Genomic DNA, 6,401 nt, shown 5'->3' with positions numbered 1-6,401 from the left:
CCGGATGGCCGAACTTCTCACCCTATCTCTAAGGGAGATGCCAGCCACCCTTCGGAGGAAGCTCATTTCCGCCGCTTGTATCCGCGATCTCGTCCTTTCGGTCACTACCCACAGCTCGTGGCCATAGGTGAGGGTAGGGACGTAGATCGACCGGTAAATTGAGAGCTTCGCTTTTACACTCAGCTCCCTCTTCACCACGACGGACCGGTGCAGCGTCTGCATTACTGCAGCTGCAGCCCCAATCCGTCTGTCGATCTCCGGCTCCCTTCTCCCATCACTCGCGAACAAGACCCCGAGATACTTGAACTCCTCCACTTGGGGCAGGACCTCATCCCCGACCCAGAGTGGGCACTCCACCCTTTTCCGGCTGAGAACCATGGCCTCAGATTTGGAGGTGCTGATCCTCATTCCCGCTGCTTCACACTCGGCTGCGAACCGCTCCAGTGCGAGCTGGAGGCCCTCACCCGATGAAGCCAACAGAACCACATCATCCGCAAAGATCAGAGATGAGATCCTGAGGCCACCAAAGCGAAAGCCCTCCGCCACTTGGCTGCGCCTAGAAATCCTGTCCATAAAAATTATGAACAGAACCGGTGACAAAGGGCAGCCCTGGCGGAGCCCATCACCCACCGGGAACGAGTCCGACTTATTGCCGGCAATGCGAACCAAGCTCTTGCAACAGTTGTATAGGGATCGAATGGCCCGTAGCAATGGGCCAGACACCCCATACTCCCGCAACACCTCCCACAGGACACCCCGAGGGACACGGTCGAATGCCTTCTCCAAGTCCACAAAACACATGTAGACTGGTTGGGCAAACTCCCATGCACCCTCAAGTATCCTCGAGAGGATGAAGAGCTGGTCCAGTGTTCCGCGACCAGGACGAAAACCGCATTGTTCCTCCTGCATCAGAGGTTCGACTAGCGGACGAACTCTCCTTTCCAGCACCCTGGCATAGACTTTCCCGGGGAGGCTGAGGAGTGTGATCCCCCTGTAGTTGGAACACACCCTCCGGTCCCCCTTCTTAAAGATGGGGACCACCACCCCGGTCTGCCAATCCACGGGTACTGCCCCTGATCTCCACGCAACATTGCAGAGGCGTGTCAGCCAGGACAGCCCTACAACGTCCAGAGCCTTCAGGAACTCGGGGCGGACCTCATCAACACCAGGGGCTCTGCCACCAAGGAGTTGTTTAACTGCCTCAGTGACCTCGCCCCCAGAAATTGGCGGGTCATTCCCCTCATCCCCAGACTCTGCTTCCTCCTTGGAAGACGCGTCAGTGGGATTGAGGAGGTCCTCGAAGTATTCCTTCCACCGCCTGACAATTTTCTCAGTCGACGTCAGCAGCGCTCCGCCAGCACTATACACAGTGCAGGTAGAGCACCGCTTTCCCCTCCTGAGACGCCTGACGGTTTGCCAGAACCTCTTCGAGGCAGTCCGAAAGTCTTTTTCCATGGCCTCTCCGAACTCCTCCCACACCCGAGTTTTTGCTTCAGCCACTGCCCGAGCCGCATTCCGCTTGGCCTGTCGATACCTGTCGGCTGCCTCCGGAGTCCCACAGGCTAACCAAGCCCGATAGGACTCCTTCTTCAGCCTGGTGGCTCCCTTCACCTCTGGTGTCCACCATTTGGTTCGGGGATTACCACCACGGCAGGCACCAACCACCTTGCGGCCGCAGCTCAATGCAGCAGCTTCGGCAATGGAGGCGCTGAACATGGTCCATTCGGACTCGATGTCCCCCGCCTCCCTCGGAATGCTGTTGAAGCTCTGCCGGAGGTGTGCGTTGAAGATCTCGCGGACTGGGGCCTCTGCTAGTCGTTCCCAGCACACCCTCACTACGCGTTTAGGTGCACCAGGTCTGTCCAGCGTCCTCCCCCGCCACCTGATCCAACTCACCACCAGGTGGTGATCAGTTGACAGCTCAGCCCCTCTCTTTACCCGAGTGTCCAGAACATATGGTCGCAGGTCTGGTGATACGATTACAAAATCGATCATCGACCTACGGCCTAGAGCGTCCTGGTGCCACGTGCACTTATGGACACTCTTATGTTCGAACAAGGTGTTCGTTATGGCCAAACTGTGATCAGCACAGAAGTCCAATAACAAAGCACCGCTCGGGTTCAGATCAGGGAGGCCGTTCCTCCCAATCACGCCCCTCCAGGTCTCGCTGTCGTTACCCACGTGAGCATTGAAGTCTCCCAGCAGGACAACAGAGTCTCCAGGTGGAGCACCTTCCAGCACCCCCCCCAGGGACTCTAAGAAGGCTGGGTACTCCGAACTGCCACTCGGCGCATAAGCGCAGATGACAGTCAGGACCCGTTCCCCGACCCTAAGGCGCAGGGAACAAACCCTCTCGTCCACAGGGAAAAACCCCAACGTACCGGCAGCAAGCCGAGGGGATATTAGAATACCCACCCCAGCCCGCCGCCTCTCACCAGGGGCAACTCCAGACTGAGACAGAGTCCAGCCCCTCTCCAGGAGACTGGTTCCAGAGCCCAAGCCGTGCGTAGAGGTGAGCCCGACTATACAGTGGGGCAAAAAAGTATTTAGTCAGCCACCGATTGTGCAAGTTCCCCCACTTAAAATGATGACAGAGGTCAGTAATTTGCACCAGAGGTACACTTCAACTGTGAGAGACAGAATGTGAAAAAAAAAATCCATGAATTCACATGGTAGGATTTGTAAAGAATTTATTCGTAAATCAGGGTGGAAAATAAGTATTTGGTCAATAACAAAAATACAACTCAATACTTTGTAACATAACCTTTGTTGGCAATAACAGAGGTCAAACGTTTACTATAGGTCTTTACCAGGTTTGCACACACAGTAGCTGGTATGTTGGCCCATTCCTCCATGCAGATCTTCTCAAGAGCAGTGATGTTTTGGGGCTGTCGCCGAGCAACACGGACTTTCAACTCCCGCCACAGATTTTCTATGGGGTTGAGGTCTGGAGACTGGCTAGGCCACTCCAGGACTTTCAAATGCTTCTTATGGAGCCACTCCTTTGTTGCCCGGGCAGTGTGTTTTGGATCATTGTCATGTTGGAAGACCCAGCCTCGTTTCATCTTCAAAGTTCTCACTGATGGAAGGAGGTTTTGGCTCAAAATCTCACGATACTTGGCCCCATTCATTCTGTCCTTAACACGGATCAGTCGTCCTGTCCCCTTGGCAGAAAAACAGCCCCATAGCATGATGTTTCCACCCCCATGCTTCACAGTAGGTATGGTGTTCTTGGGATGCAACTCAGTATTCTTCTTCCTCCAAACACGACGAGTTGAGTTTATACCAAAAAGTTCTACTTTGGTTTCATCTGACCACATGACATTCTCCCAATCCTCTGCTGTATCATCCATGTGCTCTCTGGCAAACTTCAGACGGGCCTGGACATGCACTGGCTTCAGCAGCGGAACACGTCTGGCACTGCGGGATTTGATTCCCTGCCGTTGTAGTGTGTTACTGATGGTGACCTTTGTTACTTTGGTCCCAGCTCTCTGCAGGTCATTCACCAGGTCCCCCCGTGTGGTTCTGGGATCTTTGCTCACCGTTCTCATGATCATTTTGACCCCACGGGATGAGATCTTGCGTGGAGCCCCAGATCGAGGGAGATTATCAGTGGTCTTGTATGTCTTCCATTTTCTGATGATTGCTCCCACAGTTGATTTTTTCACACCAAGCTGCTTGCCTATTGTAGATTCACTCTTCCCAGTCTGGTGCAGGTCTACAATTCTTTTCCTGGTGTCCTTCGAAAGCTCTTTGGTCTTGGCCATGGCGGAGTTTGGAGTCTGACTGGTTGAGGCTGTGGACAGGTGTCTTTTATACAGATGATGAGGTCAAACAGGTGCCATTCATACAGGTAACGAGTGGGGGACAGAAAAGCTTCTTACAGAAGACGTTACAGGTCTGTGAGAGCCAGGGATTTTCCTTGTTTGTGGTGACCAAATACTTATTTTCCACCCTGATTTACGAATAAATTCTTTACAAATCCTACCATGTGAATTCATGGATTTTTTTTTCACATTCTGTCTCTCACAGTTGAAGTGTACCTCTGGTGCAAATTACTGACCTCTGTCATCATTTTAAGTGGGGGAACTTGCACAATCGGTGGCTGACTAAATACTTTTTTGCCCCACTGTATATAAGAGACAAATATTGTTCTTTTAATATGTTGGCATTACTAAATTTGGCTCAATGCTTACATATATGTGTGGAAGAAGCAAATGTACGAGCTGTGATAACTGTTTCTGATAGAATGAAGAGTAGACTGATATATTAAATATTCCTTTATTGGGTGAGAAAATCAGACCATGTCATAACTGCTTTAAGTCATACAGAATAGATATCAGAGCCTTAAACAGGCTGACTTCTGTTAAATGGGTCAAACTGGGCAGAAAGTATACAAACACATAACATCCTTATAGAATATGATGTAACACTATAGATCAACTTACCTCAGAATATATAAAGCATATAAACAATTACAGCGATATGATGCAACAAACACAGCAGTACTACTAATCCAAAATACTCAAAGCTTCATAGAACTGAAACAAACATTTATTTTTAGCTCCATTCTGCTGCTGATACATACTTTAGGTTTCTGAACATTAAACTTGTTGCTGCCTTTCATAGTGTGTAACCTGAAGGCCCTGAGTACTTTCTCCCACACTGAAAACACTGGGATGATCAAATTATTTGAACATTACCTAATAAGACTGATTCAGGACAGACAATTAGTTATGTTAAACTTTCCTAGCAGTCCTTCACAAACAGGGAACAGTCTGTCTATTCTCTCCATCTGTCAGCTGCTGCTGGCTCTTCCTCCTCCTCTTCCTCACACACTGCTGAGTTTGTCCTCGTGGATCATCGGGGGTGCAAAGCCTCACAGATGATGTGCAGCAGTGGGTCCCTCAGTCTGTCCTCACTCTGGACACTTGCAGTCGTCACACATGGAAATCAAATGTGTGATAAGCTGCAGGATTCAAACACAAGTGTAACTTATAAATACATGTTCATACTTTCATTCCAAAATCAGAGAGAAAGAAACAGAGAGAGAGAGAGCAGGACAGACACACAGGTGACAGTCTCAGGTGTATACACTGCTACAAACAGAAGGATTTAGTGTTATTACGAGTGCTAAACAAGAAGAGTTCCCAGCTGGTACAGTGGACACATGTGTGACTGCTGTGATTAAAGCATCTTTCTTTCAGCTTAATGAGTGTAGGAGCCATAATTAAATGTATTGAATTTTTTGATGATCACTGGGTTTTCATTTGTTTGGTTGCTATGGTGATGTGTAATGGGAGTCACGTGGGTGCTAGCGGTGACATTAAGAGGGCGTTGTCAGTCTGTCATTCACTGGTTTTGATTTTGACAGAGAGGAGGGCTGGGTAGCCGTAGTTTTTGTTGACCGCTGCACAACATGTTTCGTCTTGTTACATTAGAGCCTGTGACGTTGTAAGAATCCAAATCTCGAGATGACATTACTCTGTAAACACTTTAATAAACAAGCAAACAATTCCACCTCTCGCATTATTGCGTAAAGTTGACAGCGCGTCAGGCAAATAGGTGGGCTCCATCCCCGGCCTCTAGCGACTGTGGAAGTCGCTACAATGAGTGAACCGTCAGCTCGTTCAAACACACGTTAAAGTCCGTTTGGCTCGACACCACCGAACAGAGGCAGCAATATAACTTAGCTAACATTAACAGTGCAGTGAATCCTGCTTGTACCGTGATATTCAGGACTGCAAACCGAGCAGCAACACTGACTTTCAGCCTGTTGTGTTTGTGGATATATGACTGACTTTAATTATCCACAAAAGCATCACATTCTCTGTAAGATTAAGGTCGACTATCGAACGGAGTATAAAGTAAAGGCGTTTAAAACAAAGTAAACGCTGAAAGTACAAACATCGCTAATGTCACATAACTTTGCCGGCATGTGGCCAACAGTAATGTTTTAATGTTCCTCATTATTAAACATTTGCACATAAATAAGTGACATAATATTCAGAACTCACTTTTGAAAGTTTACTCTTTGGCCGCTCCGCTTCCACTTCGTTGAAGTGTCTCCCAGTCCCAGTGCACTTGTTAGCATGTTTTGGTTCGTGCAACTGGTCCGTCCGGTTATTGTCTCCCCAGAAACATTTCCGTTGTCTTTTTTCCTATTTCCGTTGTGTTGTGTGTGCTTTTGCTGCGTTTTTCTTTTTGCAGCATTTTTCTTTTTGCAGCGTTTTTCTTTTTGGAGCGTTTTTCTTTTTGCAGCATTTTTCTTTTTGCAAGTGTTTTTCTTTTTGCAGCATTTTTCTTTTTGCAGCATTTTTCTTTTTGCAAGTGTTTTTCTTTTTGCAGCATTTTTCTTTTTGCAAGTGTTTTTCTTTTTGCAGCATTTTTCTTTTTGCAAG

Source organism: Neolamprologus brichardi, chromosome 13 (genome assembly GCF_056152115.1).
Source record: "Neolamprologus brichardi isolate AB-2024 chromosome 13, ASM5615211v1, whole genome shotgun sequence".
NCBI lineage: Eukaryota > Metazoa > Chordata > Actinopteri > Cichliformes > Cichlidae > Neolamprologus > Neolamprologus brichardi.
Note: the sequence above shows the minus strand (reverse complement) of the source record.